Here is a 20143-nt window from a genome sequence, read left to right as displayed (position 1 = left end):
AAGGGTTGCGTCTGAAGATGCCACCGACTGTTGGCTCGGGGTGTCTGATGTCACTTGGGATGACGTGGATTACCGAGTTAACAAATCAAGAACCGCAGGGTTGCAGTTCAAGACACGACCACTAGATGACACCGGGAGCTCAGGCCTTTTGCTGCGACTACTGCTGCCACGACCCCTTTCTCTGCTGCGACCTCTGCTTGTGCCAGAAACATTTAGGCCTCTGCCACTGCTCTGTGCATGGCCTGGCACTTCTCTGCCTGACATACTTGTAGCTGAACTAAACAAATTAAATTGAAATGAAAACACCCCTAAAGCGACAAATATCTTTTTATTTTTGTACTGAAATAGGCCACTAAACGCTTTCACCACAATTAACTGCTGAAATGAACTGAGAAGACATTTTTCTTGTTGTACTAAAATACGACCCTATATGCTTTGACCATAAAAAAAAAAATAGTGAACTGCGTATATATATTTCTTGAAGTACTGAAATACGCCCCTATACGCTTTCACCAGAAATAACTGCAGCAGTGAATTGAGAATATATATTTCTTGTTGCACTGAAATTGGCCACCATACGCTTTCAACAGAAATAACTGCAACAGTGCAGTGCGTATATAATTTTCTTTTTGTACTGAAATACGCCCCTATACGCTTTCACCAGAAATAACTGCAGCAGTGAACTGAGAATATATATTTCTTGTTGGATTGAATTAGGCCATCGTACGTTTTAACAAGAAAAAAATTAAAGAGTGAAGTATGTATATATATTTATTGCAGTACTTAACCGCCTCCGGACCGCCTAACGCAGGATCGCGTTCCGGAGGCGGCAGCCCTGTGCACAGTCACGCATATATGCGTCATCTCGCGAGACGCGAGATTTCCTGTGAACGCGCGCACACAGGCGCGCGCGTTCTCAGGATCGGAAGGTAAGCGAGTGGATCTCCAGCCTGCCAGCGGCGATCGTTCGCTGGCAGGCTGGAGATGCGATTTTTTTAACCCCTAACAGGTATATTAGACGCTGTTTTGATAACAGCAACTAATATACCTGCTACCTGGTCCTCTGGTGGTCCCTTTTGTTTGGATCGACCATCATAGGACACAGGTAGCTCAGCAATATGTAGCACCAAACACCACTACACTACACCCCCCCCTGTCACTTATTAACCCCTGATCACCCCATATAGACTCCCTGATCACCCCCCTGTCATTGATCACCCCCCTGTCATTGATCACCCCCTTGTAAGGCTCCATTCAGACGTCCGTATGATTTTTACGGATCCACTGATACATGGATCGGATCCGCAAAACACATACGGACGTCTGAATGGAGCCTTACAGGGGGGTGATCAATGACGGGGGTGATCACCCCATATAGATTCCCTGATCAACCCCCTGTCATTGATCACCCCCCTGTCATTGATCACCCCCCTGTAAGGCTCCATTCAGACGTCCGTATGTTTTTTACGGATCCACAAATACATGGATCGGATCCGCATAACACATACAGACGTCTGAATGGAGCCTTACAGGGGGGTGATCACCCGATATAGACTCCCTAATCACCCCCCTGTCATTGATCACCCCCCTGTCATTGATCACCCCCCTGTAAGGCTCCATTCAGATGTCCGTATGTTTTTTACGGATCCACGGATACATGGATCGGATCCGCAAAACACATACGGACATCTGAATGGAGCCTTATAGGGGGGTGATCAATGACAGGGGGGTGATCACCCCATATAGATTCCCTGATCACCCCCCTGTCATTGATCACCCCCCTGTAAGGCTGCATTCAGATGTCCGTATGTTTTTTACGGATCCACGGATACATGGATCGGATCCGCAAAACATATACAGACGTCTGAATGGAGCCTTACAGGGGGGTGATCACCCCATATAGACTCCCTGATCACCCCCCTGTCATTGATCACCCCCCTGTAAGGCTCCATTCAGATGTCCGTATGTTTTTTACGGATCCACGGATACATGGATCGGATCCGCAAAACACATACGGACATCTGAATGGAGCCTTATAGGGGGGTGATCACCCCATATAGACTCCCTGATCACCCCCCTGTCATTGATCACCCCCCTGTCATTGATCACCCCCCTGTAAGGCTCAATTTAGATGTCCGTATGTTTTTTACGGATCCACGGATACATGTATCGCATCCGCAAAACACATACGGACATCTGAATGGAGCCTTATAGGGGGGTGATCAATGACAGGGGGGTGATCACCCCATATAGACTCCCTGATCACCCCCCTGTCATTGATCACCCCCCTGTAAGGCTGCATTCAGATGTCCGTATGATTTTTACGGATCCACAGATACATGGATCGGATCCGCAAAACACATACGGACATCTGAATGGAGCCTTATAGGGGGGTGATCAATGACAGGGGGGTGATCACCCCATATAGACTCCCTGATCACCCCCCTGTCATTGATCACCCCCCTGTAAGGCTGCATTCAGATGTCCGTATGATTTTTTACGGATCCACGGATACATGGATCGGATCCGCAAAACACATACGGACATCTGAATGGAGCCTTATAGGGGGGTGATCAATGACAGGGGGGTGATCACCCCATATAGACTCCCTGATCACCCCCCTTTCATTGATCACCCCCCTGTAAGGCTGCATTCAGATGTCCGTATGTTTTTTACGGATCCACGGATACATGGATCGGATCTGCAAAACACATACGGACATCTGAATGGAGCCTTATAGGGAGGTGATCACTGACAGGGGGGTGATCACCCCATATAGACTCCCTGATCACCCCTCTGTCAATGATCACCCCCTGTAAGGCTGCATTCAGATGTCCGTATGTTTTTTACGGATCCACGGATACATGTATCGGATCCGCAAAACACATACGGACATCTTAATGGAGCCTTATAGGGGGGTGATCAATGACAGGGGGGTGATCACCCCATATAGACTCCCTGATCACCCCCCTGTCATTGATCACCCCCCTGTCATTGATCACCCCCCCTGTAAGGCTCCATTCAGACATTTTTTTGGCCCAAGTTAGCGTAATTATTATTTTTTTTTCTTACAAAGTCTCATATTCCACTAACTTGTGTCAAAAAATAAAATCTCACATGAACTCACCATACCCCTCGCTGAATCCAAATGCGTAAAATTTTTTAGACATTTATATTCCAGACTTCCTCTCACGCTTTAGGGCCCCTAGAATGCCAGGGCAGTATAAATACCCCACATGTGACCCCATTTCGGAAAGAAGACACCCCAAGGTATTCCGTGAGGGGCATATTGAGTCCATGAAAGATTGAAATTTTTGTCCCAAGTTAGCGGAAAGGGAGACTTTGTGAGAAAAAAAAATAAAAAATCAACTTCCGCTAACTTGTGCCAAAAAAAAAAATAATTCTATGAACTCGCCATGCCCCTCTTCTTTCCAAAATGGGGTCACATGTGGGGTATTTATACTGCCCTGGCATTTTAGGTGCCCTAAAGCGTGAGAAGAAGTCTGGGATCCAAATGTCTAAAAATGCTCATAAAAGGAATGTGGGCCCCTTTGCGCATCTAGGCTGCAAAAAAGTGTCACACATGTGGTATTGCCGTACTCAGGAGAAGTTGGGCAATGTGTTTTGGGGTGTCATTTTACATATACCCATGCTGGGTGAGATAAATATCTTGGTCAAATGCCAACTTTGTATAAAGAAATGGGAAAAGTTGTCTTTTGCCAAGATATTACTCTCACCCAGCATGGGTATATGTAAAATGACACCACAAAACACATTGCCCAACTTCTCCTGAGTACGGCAATACCACATGCAATACCACATGTGTGACACTTTTTTGCAGCCTAGGTGGGGAAAGGGGTCCACATTCCAAAGAGCACCTTTCGGATTTCACTGGCCATTTTTTACAGATTTTGATTTCAAACTACTTCGTACGCATTTGGGCCCCTAAAATGCCAGGGCAGTATAACTACCCCACAAGTGACCCCATTTCGGAAAGAAGACACCCCAAGGTATTCCGTGATGGGCATAGTGAGTTCATGGAAGTTTTTATTTTTTGTCACAAGTTAGTGGAATATGAGACTTTGTAAGAAAAAATAAAATAAAAATAAAAATCATCATTTTCCGCTAACTTGTGACAAAAAATAAAAAGTTCTATGAACTCACTTTGCCCATCAGCAAATACCTTAGGGTGTCTACTTTCCGAAATGGGGTCATTTGTTTGGTGTTTGTACTGTCTGGCCATTGTAGAACCTCAGGAAACATGACAGGTGCTCAGAAAGTCAGAGCTGCTTCAAAAAGCGGAAATTCACATTTTTGTACCATAGTTTGTATAAACGCTATAACTTTTACCCAAACCATTTTTTTTTTATCAAAGACATGTAGAACAATGAATTTAGAGAAAAATTTATATATGGATGTCGTTTTTTTTGCTAAATTTTACAACTGAAAGTGAAAAATGTAATTTTTTTGCAAAAAAAATCGTTAAATTTCGATTAATAACAAAAAAAAGTAAAAATCTCATACCACCAAATGAAAGCTCTATTAGTGAGAAGAAAAGGAGGTAAAATTCATTTGGGTGGTAAGTTGCATGACCGAGCAATAAACGGTGAAAGTAGTGTAGGTCAGAAGTGGCCTGGTCATTAAGGGTGTTTAAGCTATGGGGGCTGAGGTGGTTAAATACGCCCCTATACGCTTTCAACAGAAATAACTGCAGCAGTGAACTGAAAATATATATTTCTTGTTAGACTGAATTAGGCCACTGTACGCTTTGACCAGAAAAAAATAAAAGAGTGAAGTGGGTATATATATATTTCTTGCAGTTCTGAAATACGCCCCTATTCGCTTTCACCAGAAATAACTGCATAAGTGACCTGAGAATATATATTTCTTGTTGGAATGAAATAGGCCACTATACGCTTTAACCAGAAAACAATTAAATAGTGAAGTAAGTATATATTTTCTGGTAGTACTGAAATACGTCCCTATAAGCTTTCGCCATAAATAACTGAACAGTGCAGTGCATATATATTTTTCTTATTTTACTGAAATATGCCCCTATACGCTTTCACCAGAAATAACTGCAACAGTATATATTTTTCTTATTTTTATGAAATACGCCCCTATACGCTTTCACCAGAAATAACTGCAACAGTGCAGTGCGTATATATCTTTCTTTTTTTATTGTAATACGCCCTATACGCTTTCAACAGAAATAACTGCAGAAGTAAAATGCGTATATATTTTTCTTGTCATACTGAATAAGATACTAAGATATAAAATAACACTTGCAGCCAGTGGTGTATCTTGGTTTTGTGCTGCCCTAGGCGGGACTAAACTCGGGCACCCCCCTAATATAAATTTGACCCACCCCTTCCTGTCAAGGCCAAACCCCTTTCTCTCTAAACCCCACCCCTTCCTTTCAAGGCCAAACCCCTTTCTCTCTAAATCCCACCCCTTTCTATGTGCCATCCACAGATCCCCCTCCCCTAAACAGTGCCATCCACAGATCCCCCTCCCCGAAACAGTGCCATCCACAGATCCCCCTCCCCTAAACAGTGCCATCCACAGATCCCCATCCCCTAAATAGTGCCATCCACAGATCCCCCTCCCCTAAACAGTGCCATCCACAGATCCCCCTCCTTAAACAGTGCCATCCACAGATCTCCCCCCTAAATAGTGCCATCCACAGATCCCCCTTCCCTAAATAGTGCCATCCACAGATCCCCCTCCCCTAAATAGTGCCATCCACAGATCTCCCCCCTAAACAGTGCCATCCACAGATCCCCCTCCCCTAAATAGTGCCATCCACAGATCTCCCCCCTAAATAGTGCCATCCACAGATCCCTCTCCCCTAAATAGTGCCATCAACAGATCCCCCCCTGGTAACAGCAGGCAGTGCGGGCGGCGCTCACTCACTGACGTCACGCGCCTGCGCCGCCTAGTGGGAGGAGCAGGCGTGTGACGTCAGTGAGTTAGCGCCGCCTGCACTGCCTGCTGTTACCAGAGCTAAGAGTCAAGACAGAGTAAGATATCCAGTAAAGAGATTAGCAATGATTAAAGTTAAAGTTAATGATTAGTTTATAAATGTTCTCCTGTGAGCGGCGTGGCCCTGTATATTCTAACCCCCAGGCAAGCGTCCCTGTCACCATGGGAACGCCTGGGGGTTAGAATTTACCATCGGATTTGAGTTTTTACGATCTCACTGTGATCGTGAAAACACAGATCCGATGGTATATTCTAACACCCAGGCAAGCGTCCCCGTCACCATGGGAACGCCTGGGGGTTAGAATATACCATCGGATCTTCTGAGTATACCGGCGGCAACATATAAGACGGATGGGACAGGGCCAAACAAGGCATTTTGCCGCCCCATTGGCAAGTGCCGCCCTAGGCAAATGCCTTGTTTGCCTCGTGATAGATACGCCACTGCTTGCAGCCCAATAACAAAAAGCTGGAATGACAGAGCTGTCAAATGACTATTTGAATCCCAAAATAATCGTTACCTGCAATTGTAAATCACTTTATTATCAATGTCCCTAGCGCCTTCTGACATCTCTCCCTGCACTAAGATGCTGCAAAATTATTCCTCCCTATCCTTTCCCTGCACTTATAAATCCTTTTTTCAGTTTTTAAACATAGAGGTTTTTCTAATTGCTGTCTCTAGCGCCTTCACACGTCTGTCCCTGCACTCTGAACGCTGGAAAATGACAGAATCTAAAATGGCTGCCGTATTTATAGGGCTGTGACATCCCAGGGCTGGCTGGCTGCTGATTGGCTGCATGCAGGCATGTCGATCTGGGTGATCCTTACCAGAGTTCCTTGCCCCATGTCCTCACACGTGTAGCCGCCATTTTAAGAAAATTGCAATTTGTTACCACGAAGTGTGAGGAAATTCGCATTCATTGCTAATCAAATTTTTCCTGAAATTCTGATTGAATTCCACTTCATCAGCTTCGATTCGCTCATCTCTAATTACTATTAAAGGAGATGTCTGTGTTGCAGATATGGATGACCTGTCTTCAGGATAGGCAGGGCCATCTTTAAAGCAGGGCAAAAGGGGCAGCTGCCCCGGGCCCGGTTGCTCCTGTGGGGCCCAAGGCTCTTGAGCCCTGCTGGGCACTGGTGATGTGGGGGCGACGGCAGGGCACAGGGAGATGAGCACTTCTATTGTGGAAGCGCTCATCTCCATAGTCATCTGTATCTCCGTCCTCAGGACAGCGATACAGATGGAAGTGCTGCGGCGGGGCAGGGGAGAGGCGTCTCCCTTCCCTGCTCCTCTGATAGAGGCCGGTGTAGGCAGCGTGATGGCGTCATCACGCCGCCTGATCCGTGCAGCGCGGGACACAGGCCAAAAGATGCCTGCATCGCATTGCTGCCAGCCTAATGGAGGTAAGTATAAATGTTTATTTTTTTTATATCGTACTACTACTGGCACATGATTGGGGGGCATCTATGAGGGCACCTGTTACAGGCACATAATTGGGGGGCATCTATGGGGACACCTGTTACTGGCACATTTCTAGGAGACATCTATGGGGGTACTTATTATTGTCACATCATTAGGGGGCATCTAGGGGGCACCTGTTACTGGCAAATGATTGGGGGGCATCTATGGGGGCACCTGTTACTGGCACATGATTGGGGACATCTATGGGGGCACATCTTACTGGCACATTATTGTGGGGCATCTATGGGGACACTTGTTACTGGCACATTATTGGGGGGCATCTATGGGGGCACCTATTACTGGCACATGATTAGGGGGCATCTATGGGGGCACATGTTACTGGCACATGATTGGGGGGCATCTATAGGGGCACTTGTTATTGGCACATGATTGGGGGCATCTATAGGGGAACTTGTTATTGGCATATGATTGGGGGGCGTCTATGGGGGCACTTGTTACTGGCACATGATAGTGGGGCATCTATGGGGGCACATCTTACTGGCACATTATTGGGGGGCATCTATGGGGGCACTTGTTATTGGCACATGATTGGGGGCATCTATAGGGGCACTTGTTATTGGCACATGATTGGGGGTTATCTATGGAGGCACTTGTTATTGGCACATGATTGGGGGCGTCTATGGGGGCACTTGTTACTGGCATATAATTGGGGGGCATCTATGGGGCACATCTTACTGGCACATTATTGGTGGGTATCTATGGGGGAACTTGTTACTGGCACATAATTGAGGGGCATCTATAGGGGCACTTGTTATTGGCACATGATTGGGGGCATCTATGGGGGCACTTGTTACTTGCACATGATTGGGGGTATCTATGGGGGCACTTGTCATTGGCACATGATTTGGGGGCATCTATGGGGGCACGTCTTACTGGCACATTATTGGGGAGCATCTGTGGGGGCACTTGTTATTGACACATGATTAAGGGAATCTATGGGGGGTACTTGTTACTGGCACATGATTGGGGGACATCTATGGGGGTACTTGTTACTGGCACATCATTGGGGGACATCTATGGGGGTACTTGTTACTGGCACATGATTGGGGGGCATCTATGGGGGCCATTGTTACTGGCACATTATTGGAGGGCATCTACAGGGGGCACATCTTAGTGGCCCATTATTGGGGGCACTGTGGGGGCATCTATGGGGGCACTTACTGGCACATTATTGGGGGCACTTTTTACTGAAACATTATTGGGTGGCACTATGGGGGCATCTATGGGGGCACTTCTTACTGGCACATTATTGGGGCATTATGGGGGCATCTACTGAGGTCACAAAGAAGGAGTATTTTATATGGGGGAAGGGGGGAGAGGAGCACTATGGGGGCTTCTACTGAGGCCACAAATAAGGGGTATTTTATATGGGGTGGCTCTGTATAGGGGTATTTTATACTGGGGCACATTATGGTGGGTACTATGGGGAAGGGGAGAGAGGAGTACTATGGGCTCATCTATAGGGGGCACTAAGAAGGGGCATTTTATACTTGCAAATTATGGGGAACACTGAGGGCATCTACTAGGGCACTATATAGGGGGCATTTTATACTGGCACATTATGTGGAGCACTAGGAAGAAAGGGGAGAGGAGCACTATGGGGGGATTTACTGGGGGCACTATATAGGGGTATTTTATACTGGCACATTATGGGGGCACTATCTGAACTGGGGGCATTAAAAGGGGGAATTTTTTGCACTGGCACGTTATAAGGAGAATTATTACTACTGGGGGGCATTATGATGGGCTTTATTACTACTGGGGGTCTATGGGGAACATGATTACTAGTATGGGCACTATGGTAGCATTATTACATCTGGGACACAGTGGGGACATGTCGGGGGCACTGTAGGAGCACTATTACTACCATGTGTTCTCTAGCAGAGAATTATTCCTATTGGTGGGACTTTTGGGAGCACTATTACTGTGGGGGCACCTTGGCACAGTATCAGCTTACCACAATTGTTTTTGAGGGACGTTATGTTTACACTATTAGTGTCAGTGGCACTATTTGCTGGGCGCAGTTATTTTAGGGCACTGTGTGCCAATAATTATTGAAGGGCACTATCTGCATTGTACTACTATTATCAGGGGGTTTATCTGTTTCTGCAGTATAGTATTGGGGAGCACAGCGGCACAGTATTGGGGGTGGTAGGATGATTTGTCTAGAAGATGGGAGGATGATGGAAAAGTAGTAAACTAAGATTTTGTTTGTCAAACTGCAGAGACGAGAAATGGCTGCAAAATGGTGGTCTGGTCTGAAGGTCTGAAAGGAGAAGATGAGGAAAAAGAGATGTAACTGTATGTAAGAGGTATGTGGTGCTGTATTACCCTGTATGTAGGGGTAGATGGAGGGGTTAGTAGTATACTACTATCTGCACATTGTAAAAAAAAAAAGGAATCTGCAAAATACTATATATTTGTGTCAGAAGTTGTGCTTTTTTAGTTTTTAGAATAATGATACAGCTATTTCATTAGATTCTTTTTTTCCCTCTATATTAAGGGACACTATAGTCACCAGAACCACAACAGCTAAACGTAATAGTTCTGGTGTCTATAGCATGTCTCTGCAAGCTTTTTAATGTAAACACTGCCTTTTCAGAAAAAAAGGCAATATTTACATTACTGCCAAGGAACACCTCTAGTGGCCACTCATTATTATTAAAGATTACTACTCTACGAGGTGTGTGGATTTTTTTTTGTGTGTGTGTGTTTTGGCGGAGGGGGCGTGATTGCATGCTAGGGTGTGGGAAGGCGGTATCCAGGGGGCCCAAGTAAATTCTTGCCCAGGGTCCAATCAATATTAAAGACAGCCCAGAGGATAGGTCATCAATATCAAATTGGTGGGGGTCTGACTCCCAGTATCCCCATTGACCAGCTGTTATGCAAGTGCTGCATCCTCTTCAATGTATTTCCCTGCACGCCATCTACTTTGTAGTGGTAGCGCAGTGTAATTACAGCTCTTCATCCCATTCAAGTGAGTGTGATAGGAAGCTATAATAGCACTGCACCAGAACTACAAGGGAGTTGGATTGCAGATAAACATTCAAGAGGGTGCAGCACCCGCAAGAGCACCGCTGCCCATTCAAACAACTGGTCAATCTCCACCAATCCCAAGGTAATCCATATCTGTAGCCTGGACAACATCTTTAGTGACAATTCTTTTACAGGGAAACCTGGTAAAATTTTATATGTTATTTATTTTCTTAATTAATTTTATATGCTAACAGGTCTCATCTCAGCCACTGGATCACACATTGTGACCATAACACAGACTTATCAGGGGACAGATGTTAATGTTTTTTTTTTTCACATCAATTTGTTAGGCATTCATGCGGAACAAAACAATGTTTGCCTAGCTACCATACATTATCATGTAACCTGAGGCGGGTGCACCCTAGTCATTGCCCTCAGCCATTTGGAAATCAGTCCCCTGCATGCTGGGCAGGTAATCTGCTTAAGCTGGTCACTCAGGTCTATTCTGGTCTGAGGCTTGTTGTACAGATGTCAGATGGTGATGAATAGCTGGACGCTGGACGCTAGAGAAAAGTCAATTTGTCTTCAGCATGTTCCTTTGGGGATATTGCAGAGGAAATCACTCCATTGACTTCATAATTATTTGTTGTCTGTTCACTGATATAATACAGTGAAGAATGCTTTGAAATATAAAGGAATACAAATAATTTGTCACGCTACGAGGGTGATGGCAAATGAATATGTATGCAGCAAAAGTAATACATCTGAACACACATTTTATTAATTAAAACATGTTAGGCTTTATGCATGGTAGCATAAAAATTGTTACCAAATATTTTATTTTACTATTCATTTTTTTTTTCATATAATTTCATTTAAACCTGTCACTCCTGGAGGTTTTTTTGATTTAGTGTTTCTGTTTTTTACTCAATGCCCATAAGGGCTTGATTTTTGCCGGACAAGTTGTAGTTTCTAACGGCTCCATTTAATATTTCATACAATATAATGGGGCTCTGGAAAAAAATTCAGAGTGGGGTGAAATTGAAAAGAAAAAAAAGCAATTTCACCACAGTTTTATGGGTTTTCTTTTTACGGCACTCTCTATGCGGTAAAACTGACCTGTTACTTTCATTCTATGGGTCATTATGATTATGGCGATACCACATTTCTATGTTTTTCTTGTGTTTTATCACCATATTCTGACCCTAATAACTTTTTTGTAGTTATGTGCACAGAGCTGTGTGAGGCTATGGTGCCTGCCCGACTCGTGAGCTAGCGCCACTATTATTTTGACCACATTTTAGATAAATTCCGCCAGAATTATGAAGAGGCGCCGGCCCCTACATAACTTCGGTGCATCCAGCGCCAGTTCTAAATCTAAGACAGTTTCCTTGCTGTCTTACATTTAAACCATTTTCTACGCCTAAAACGGGCATAGAAAATGGTAAATGAGATGGGCCTGCCGCCTCGTCCCCTTCCCCGCACATGCCACGCCCACTTTTTTTAGACCTGGTGTGAGCAGATTGCGGTGCATAGGACCTTTGATACGCAATCTGCTCCAGAAATACACCTAATTTAGGCGTATTTCTGCTTAATAAATGACTCCCACAGTTTTTTTTCTGTTGGACTCCATGTGCTCCATTGGCCGCTGTATTATGGAGCTGTTCCTCCTTAGACACACTTCTAGAGATGAATATTTCCAATGTATGGTACCAAAAGCAGCACAAAATGGCAGCACCTGAAGTTGTAGGGACTCTGTTCAGCCTCTGTGTAATTGGTTCTTCCGAGTGCATGTACCCATACTGTGGTATTTGCAGGGCTTTGTATAATGTTCTTTTGCCGACATAACTGAATAGAGAACAAACATATTTGTCACCAGTGAATTCATTTTCCTGACTGGCCAAATAATGTTTCTCTATAGCCAAATAGTCAATGAGGATTTTTTGATCCTGCAGAGCCACTGTTGAGGTATTGAAGTAACAAAGCCTTGCTTCTTACTTGTCATTTTCTTTTTTTGTGACACAGATGGGGCTTTCATGTGATAACACCACTTGTTTCTATATAACAAAAATGGGTGTAATTAGTTTAAACCCAAAAAGGCATGCCAAAAATACAATTTTGACCCTCTCGTGTATAATGCCACCAAATATAAATGTTTATAGCACGATCTAGAATAGAGTGAGGAAGGGCTTAATTGGTCAAAAAATTGCGATAAGTATTTGGATAGAGCCAACCACTATGCTACCTTATGCCACTTTTCTGCAGCAGAGAAACACATGTGTGCTATGCATGTAGTGCACATTCACAAAGATACATTATGCTTGGAAGAGGTCACATTTGCACCAGTCAATGCGGCCTGACTCTACTATATCAGCAATGTTTTAAAGGGGTTATCCGGCAATTTGATATTGATGACTTATCCTCAGGATAGGTCATTGATATCAGATTAGCAGGAAGCCGACTCCCAGGACTGCTGATCAGATGTTAAAAGAGGCAACAGCGATCCGTAATAGCTTAGGCCTCTTCCTAGGCCAATAGCACTGCTCACGTGGCCTAGGCGCAGCTCAATCTCAAGTGAATGGAGCTGAGCTGCGATAATAAGCGCAGGTGCTATACAATATATAGCACTGTGCTTGATAAGCTGTGAAGAGACCGCAGCCATCACTGAAGCTCCGGTGAGCACAGTGGCCTGTTCAAGCAGCTGATCAGTAAAAATACTGGGAGTCAGATCCATGCCGATGTGATACGGATGACCTATTCTGAGGATAGGTTATCAATAATACATTTCTGGATAACCCCTTTAATGATTTGGAGTCTGGTGAACAGAACCTGGGGGCCTATGCTGAGCATGCTTTGCATGTGGTGTTTGAGTCTCGATGTGGCAACACCATTGCAAGAATTTTAATTCAGAAGTATCTTTTGTGCAAAGGTTCTTAATATGAAGAAGCCTACAATATCTAATACTATTATACAGGGTGGGCCATTTATATAGATACACCTTAATAAAATGGGAATGGTTGGTGATATTAACTTCCTGTTTGTGGCACATTAGTATATGTGAGGGGGGAAACTTTTCAAGATGGGTGGTGACCATTGCGGCCATTTTGAAGTCGGCCATTTTAAATCCAACTTTTGTTTTTTCAATAGGAAGAAGGTCATATGACCCATCAAACTTATTGGGAGTTTCACAAGAAAAACAATGGTGTGCTTGGTTTTAACGTAAGTTTATTCTTTCATGAGTTATTTACAAGTTTCTGACCACTTATAAAATGTGTTCAATGTGCTGCCCATTGTGTTGGATTGTCAATGCAACCCTCTTCTCCCACTCTTCACACACTGATAGCAACACCGCAGGAGAAATGCTAGCACAGGCTTCCAGTATCCGTAGTTTCAGGTGCTGCACATCTCGTATCTTCACAGCATAGACAATTGCCTTCAGATGACCCCAAAGATAAAAGTCTAAGGGGGTCAGATCGGGAGACCTTGGGGGCCATTCAACTGGCCCACGACGACCAATCCACTTTCCAGGAAACTGTTCATCTAGGAATGCTCGGACCTGACACGCATAATGTGGTGGTGCACCATCTTGCTGGAAAAACTCAGGGAACGTGCCAGCTTCAGTGCATAAAGAGGGAAACATCATCATGTAGCAATTTCGCATATCCAGTGGCCTTGAGGTTTCCATTGATGAAGAATGGCCCCACTATCTTTGTACCCCATATACCACACTATGCCATAAATTTTTTTGTTCCAACAGTCTTGGAGGGATCTATCCAATGTGGGTTAGCGTCAGACCAATAGCGGTGGTTTTGTTTGTTAACTTCACCATTCACATAAAAGTTTGCCTCATCACTGAACAAAATCTTCTGCGTAAACTGAGGGTCCTGTTCCAATTTTTGTTTTGCCCATTCTGCAAATTCAGTGCGCTGATCTGGGTCATCCTCGTTGAGATGCTGCAGTAGCTGGAGTTTGTAAGGGTGCCATTTGTGAGTAGCTAATATCCGCCGAAGGGATGTTCGACTAATGCCACTCTCCAGTGACATGCGGCGAGTGCTACGCTGTGGGCTCTTGCTGAATGAAGCTAGGACAGCCACTGATGTTTCTTCATTAGAGACAGATTTCATGCGTCCACATTTTGGCAAATCAAACACTGAAACAGTTTCACGAAACTTAGCAAGCAGTTTGCTAACTGTAGCATGGGAGAAGGGTGGTCTCGTAGGGTGTCTTGCATTGAAATCTGCTGCAATGACCCGGTTACTGCATTCACCAGACATCAACACAATTTCTATCCGCTCCTCACGTGTTAACCTCGGGCGACATGTCAATGGCTGTAAACAAAGAGAAACTTGTAAATAACTCATTAAAGAATAAAGTTATGTTAAAACCAAGCACACCATTGTTTTTCGTGTGAAATTCCCAATAAGTTTGATGTGTCACATGACCCTCTTCCTATTAAAAAAAAAGGTGGATTCAAAATGGCCGACTTCAAAATGGCCGCCATGGTCACCACCCATCTTGAAAAGTTTCCCCCCTCACATATACTAATGTGCCACAAACAGGAAGTTAATATCACCAACCATTCCCATTTTATTAAGGTGTATCCATATAAATGGCCCACCCTGTAGATTAATCACAAAGCATGATGCTACAACGACTATGCTGCCCAGTAGTTCTGTTATGTTTGAGTGATGCTGTCTGGTTTTTGCACCAAACATCTTATACTCATACTAAATGTCCACATAATATAGGATAAATATAGGATAAATGCCATTTACCCAAAGTTAGATTTTTTTTGGTTTTGTGTGTGAAATAACTTCTGCCTTTCTTACATTATGGTACACCAATACGTGTGGGGAAGAGCCAATATCCTCCAGATATTCCCCTGATTTGTAACACAAACAACGGCGAATCCGGATAGGAAATAATAAATATATATCTTTATTAGTACATAATACATAAAATATCAATTCAAATCAGTTGGAGGTGAAAATACACATGAGGATAAAATTGCCACATAGGGGATTACAGACAGTGTAAACACCAAAGTATAATTCAATCTTACAAAGATAGGCGTATTGGTCACTGCATAAAGTACATGGGATCATAGCAGAAAGTGCCAAGTATCAGACTGCAGATGGATAATAAACCTCAACATTCTCCACATAAATGAATATACCTGTAAAAAATCTGTATCTCCCACGTCCCGACGCGCGTTTCACCTATTGCTTCATCAGAGGGGAGGTGCTGGTTGAACTATATCCCTCCTCTCCTTATATATCCACCCTCATCAAAGTACACATATCTCACCTGAGACAACTCACCACAAATGGCATCTTGCCGCCCGCCTGGACCGGAAGTGACGCCCGTGCGCTCCAGCACACGTAGTCACAAGCGACCGGAAGTATATGCGGCAGGCGCCGAATACCTATGCTCCTCCTATCGCTACGTCAACATGCGCTGCGCTCCAGACCGTGGAATGCAGCGTACGCCGATAGTTAAAAAATCCTTTTGGGGATATCAATTTCTAAACATATATGTCACTCAGGTATGGGTATCAATATCTACCATAAAGTGCATTATATATACCACAACTCATATTGCAGAAATATTAAAGTGACAGTGCTTTACACGTGATCAAAGTGACCCAAGTGAAAAAAGAAAATGGTAGTGAGTTTAAGAAAAGGAAGAACAAAAGTGGGGGTAAGTGAATGGAAGAGTGAGTTACAGTGAAACAATACACCGTGATAAAAAAATATATGTATAATTAATACATTTTGGATAATAAAATACAAAGTGGCATACCAAAGACTACACATGTACCTATATATCCAACATCTCTGAATTGATTATGATTATTGGCACATAATTAGTGATATATTTCATAAATTATAATAAGTCCTAAATGTAAAATATTGTGATTAATTCCATGAACTAAATGCAGTGCACCATCAACTATACATGATTGATAATAAAAATGCAATAATAATAACTGTATATATACATATTGAACCATACATCCCCACATAAATAATTAATACATGATTAATAGTACATTTCATAAACCCTAGTGGATCCAGGTAAAACCGTCGTGTGATTCATTATATGGTGTTGAATACATGCATCATCAGATTTACTTGAATAGTCCCATGCAATACATCTATATAATGAAAAAGAATATTCATATGCATTATGATGTATCTGACGATGTCCCCAATCCATCCGGCAGCCAATAGTATCAGCAACACATCAATCTTCTAAAAGGAGGAAGCCATAGAATAAAGTTAGTAGGTGAGTACTCTCAGAATACAGCTTAAAAATAATTAAAATTAATAAAAGCAGAGAGTACCAAGGGACCTAAGTCCCATTTGTATAAGCCACAACCCAGAGCAGAAACTGAACACCCATTTTTACAAATATGGAGCAAAACTCAACCCTTCATTGAGTCCATGTGGAGTCACCGTATTCAATATAAATATCCAACGTGCTTCCCGTTGTGCCAGAAGGCGCTTCCAATTGCCCCCCTAACATTGAAATGTATTCTATCAATCCCTCTCACCTGCAATAAACAACCATCACTGTTATTGTACTGCTTGAAATGCATGGGAATAGTTTTCAACATGGAGACATCCTGTTCCTCCTTCGATGCTTGTATACCCAACACGTGTTCCCATATCCTTCTTTTCATTTCTCGTGTCGTTAATCCCACATACAAAAGGCCACATGGGCAACTTGCCACTTAGATCACCCTGATGGTATTGCATGTAATGGACTGTGTAATTGTATACTGTTTATCTCCCACTGAATTTGTGAAGATCGTAGTTCTAACCACATTGGGACATACCAAACATTGTCCACACAGCCGACACCCCCAAAGGCTCTTTCAGGTTTCACTCCCATATACCATAGTGACTCTTAGTAAGTAAGTCTTTTAGACTTTTATTTTTCCTAAATGTGATCCTAGGTGTCTTTGGTAGATAACACCGAAGAGTACTGTCGATGTTTAGAACATTCCAATATTTTATCAAGGCCCTCCTTACATCTTGATGTCCATGGGGAAAGATCGTAATAAATCTCACTATGTTCTTTTCTCCCCTTAATGGCTGTTTATCCGTTGTATAAATCAAATGTTCCTGTTTGGTGTTGTTAGCCCTTGAGTATCCTTGTCTTACGGAGTGTTCATAGTATCCTCTACTTCTAAATCGATTACTTAAGTCTCTTGCTTGTACTTGGAAGTCTTCCTCCCTTGAACAGATCCTGCGTATACACAGGAACTGTCCAGTAGGAATGCTTAAAATTAGTTATAATAAGCTGTTAACGGAAGTTTTCTTACAGATTGGTCCGTATGTAACCATTATCATCAATGTCTAAAAGAAGATGAAGGAAATCCATACCAGTCCTGCTCATCTTGTATGTCAATCTGATATTCAGATCATTGGAGTTCAGAATGTCCATGAATGTTTTCAACTCACTCGCAGTCCCCTGCCAGATAATTAAAATATCGTCAATGTAACAATACCATGATTGGACTCGTTGACCCAATTGTGAAAAGACCCAGCAATAAAATACCCTTTACAAGTACCCAAGACTTACAGGTAATTAATTTATCACTTAACACAATCACAAAATGAAGTCTTGGGTCTGGGTCTAACGTTCGTCCCACAATCTAAATTTGACTTATTTTCAGCTATAAAAGATGTCCACCTGTTTGCTCAACACCTTATGTTTAAGAAGTTCCATCACAGAAACACGAACTCACCACTCAACACCCCAGAAGAACAGAAGGATTTATCCACACTTTAACAACTATTGGAGGAACAAGAATTTAGGCCAAGTAAGCTACCACAACTGATCCCTAAATCCTAAAAATTTCCCCCACTGTCCATTTTCCCTAACATCGAGATGTTTGTTAAATTGGTAACAGAAGAACTTAGAAAAATTGAATTTAGCAGGATAATCTTACATATGGGCAGCGTCAGGCTTTAAAAGAGCTGACACAATTTGAGGGGGTGGTTATGAAGCCCTCAGATAAGGGAGGTAATGTAGTGGTGTGGCCAACAGTAATGTTTGAGAAGGAGGCATTCAGGCAGTTGCGGGATGGCAACTGCTATCGGCAGCTAACATATAATTCTTTGACATCATTTCAGTCTCTCCTCCAGACGATTTTACAGAAAGCCGTGGAAACTGGGATTATTGCAAATAAAGAAACAGATTATTTGATTGAAAAAACCCCACTATGCCCACATTTTACCTGTTACCCAAAATTCATAAAAATGACGAAATTCCTCCTGGAAGCCCAATTGTCTCCGGAATCAATGGTATGTGTGCACCGATGTATAAACTCATTGATTATGTCCTAAGTTCTCTGGTTAATAGCCTTTCTTCATACTTAAAGGGAACCTGTCAGCTGGATTTGGGGTATGGAGCTGAGGACATGGGTTGCTAGATGGCCGCTAGCACATCCGCAATACCCAGTCCCCATAGCTCTGTGTGCTTTTATTGTGTAAAGAAACTATTTGATACATATGCAAATAAACCTGAGATGAGCCAGAGCTTGAAAATATGACTTTTCTCTGGTCTCACAAGTAAGATATGACTCTTTTATGTTAATTTGCATAAAAGGCGGGAAGTACAAAAATGCATAATACTTATTGAATTCGTCTGCAAATGAAATTAAAAGTGTAATTTATATGTTTAGGGTAACACAATGAACATTTAGAAACGCTCAGTGAGGGTAGCATAGTAGAGGTGACAGGTTCCCTTTAAAGGATACGGCTGATGTTTTGAGGAAGATTGATGGCATCCAATTGGAGGCGGACATGATGTTAATAACATGCGATGTCAAATCCCTCTACACGTCTATTCGCCATCAAGACGGACTGGAGGCAGTGCGCTTCTTCATATCTATCTCAAAGTGGAATGGTGAGTTCGGGGACTTGATAATGGAGCTATTACAATTTGTTTTACATCACAATTTTTTCATTTTCAGGGAGACCTTCTACCTGCAGCTCCAGGGAACAGCCATGGGGGCAGCCTGTGCACCCTCATATGCTAACCTGTTCCTGATCTTCACAAATTCAGGGGGAGACAAACAGTATGCAATTACACAGTCCATTACATGCAATACCATCGGGGTGATCTATGTGGCAAGTTGCCCATGTGACCTTTTGTATGTGGGACTAACGACACAAGAAATGAAAAGAAGGATATGGGAACACGTGTTGGGTATACAAGCATCGAAGGAGGAACAGGATGTCTCCATGTTGAAAACTATTCCCATGCATTTCAAGCAGTACAATAACAGTGATGGTTGTTTATTGCAGGTGAGAGGGATTGATAGAATACATTTCAATGTTAGGGGGGCAACTGGAAGCGCCTTCTGGCACAACGGGAAGCACGTTGGATATTTATATTGAATATGGTGACTTCACATGGATTCAATGAAGGGTTGAGTTTTGCTCCATATTTGTAAAAACGGGTGTTCAGTTTCTGCTCTGGGTTGTGGCTTATACATATAGGACTTGGTACTCTCTGCTTTTAATCTTTTTAATTGTTTTTAAGCGGTATTCTGAGTACTCACCCACTAATGCTATTCTATTGCTTCCTCCTTTTAGAAGATTGATGTGTTGCTGATACTATTGGCTGCCGGACGGATTGGGGACATTGTCAGATACATCATAATGCATATGAATATTCTTTTTC

Source organism: Bufo bufo, chromosome 1 (genome assembly GCF_905171765.1).
Source record: "Bufo bufo chromosome 1, aBufBuf1.1, whole genome shotgun sequence".
Taxonomy (NCBI): domain Eukaryota; kingdom Metazoa; phylum Chordata; class Amphibia; order Anura; family Bufonidae; genus Bufo; species Bufo bufo.
This window is presented reverse-complemented; position numbering follows the sequence as displayed.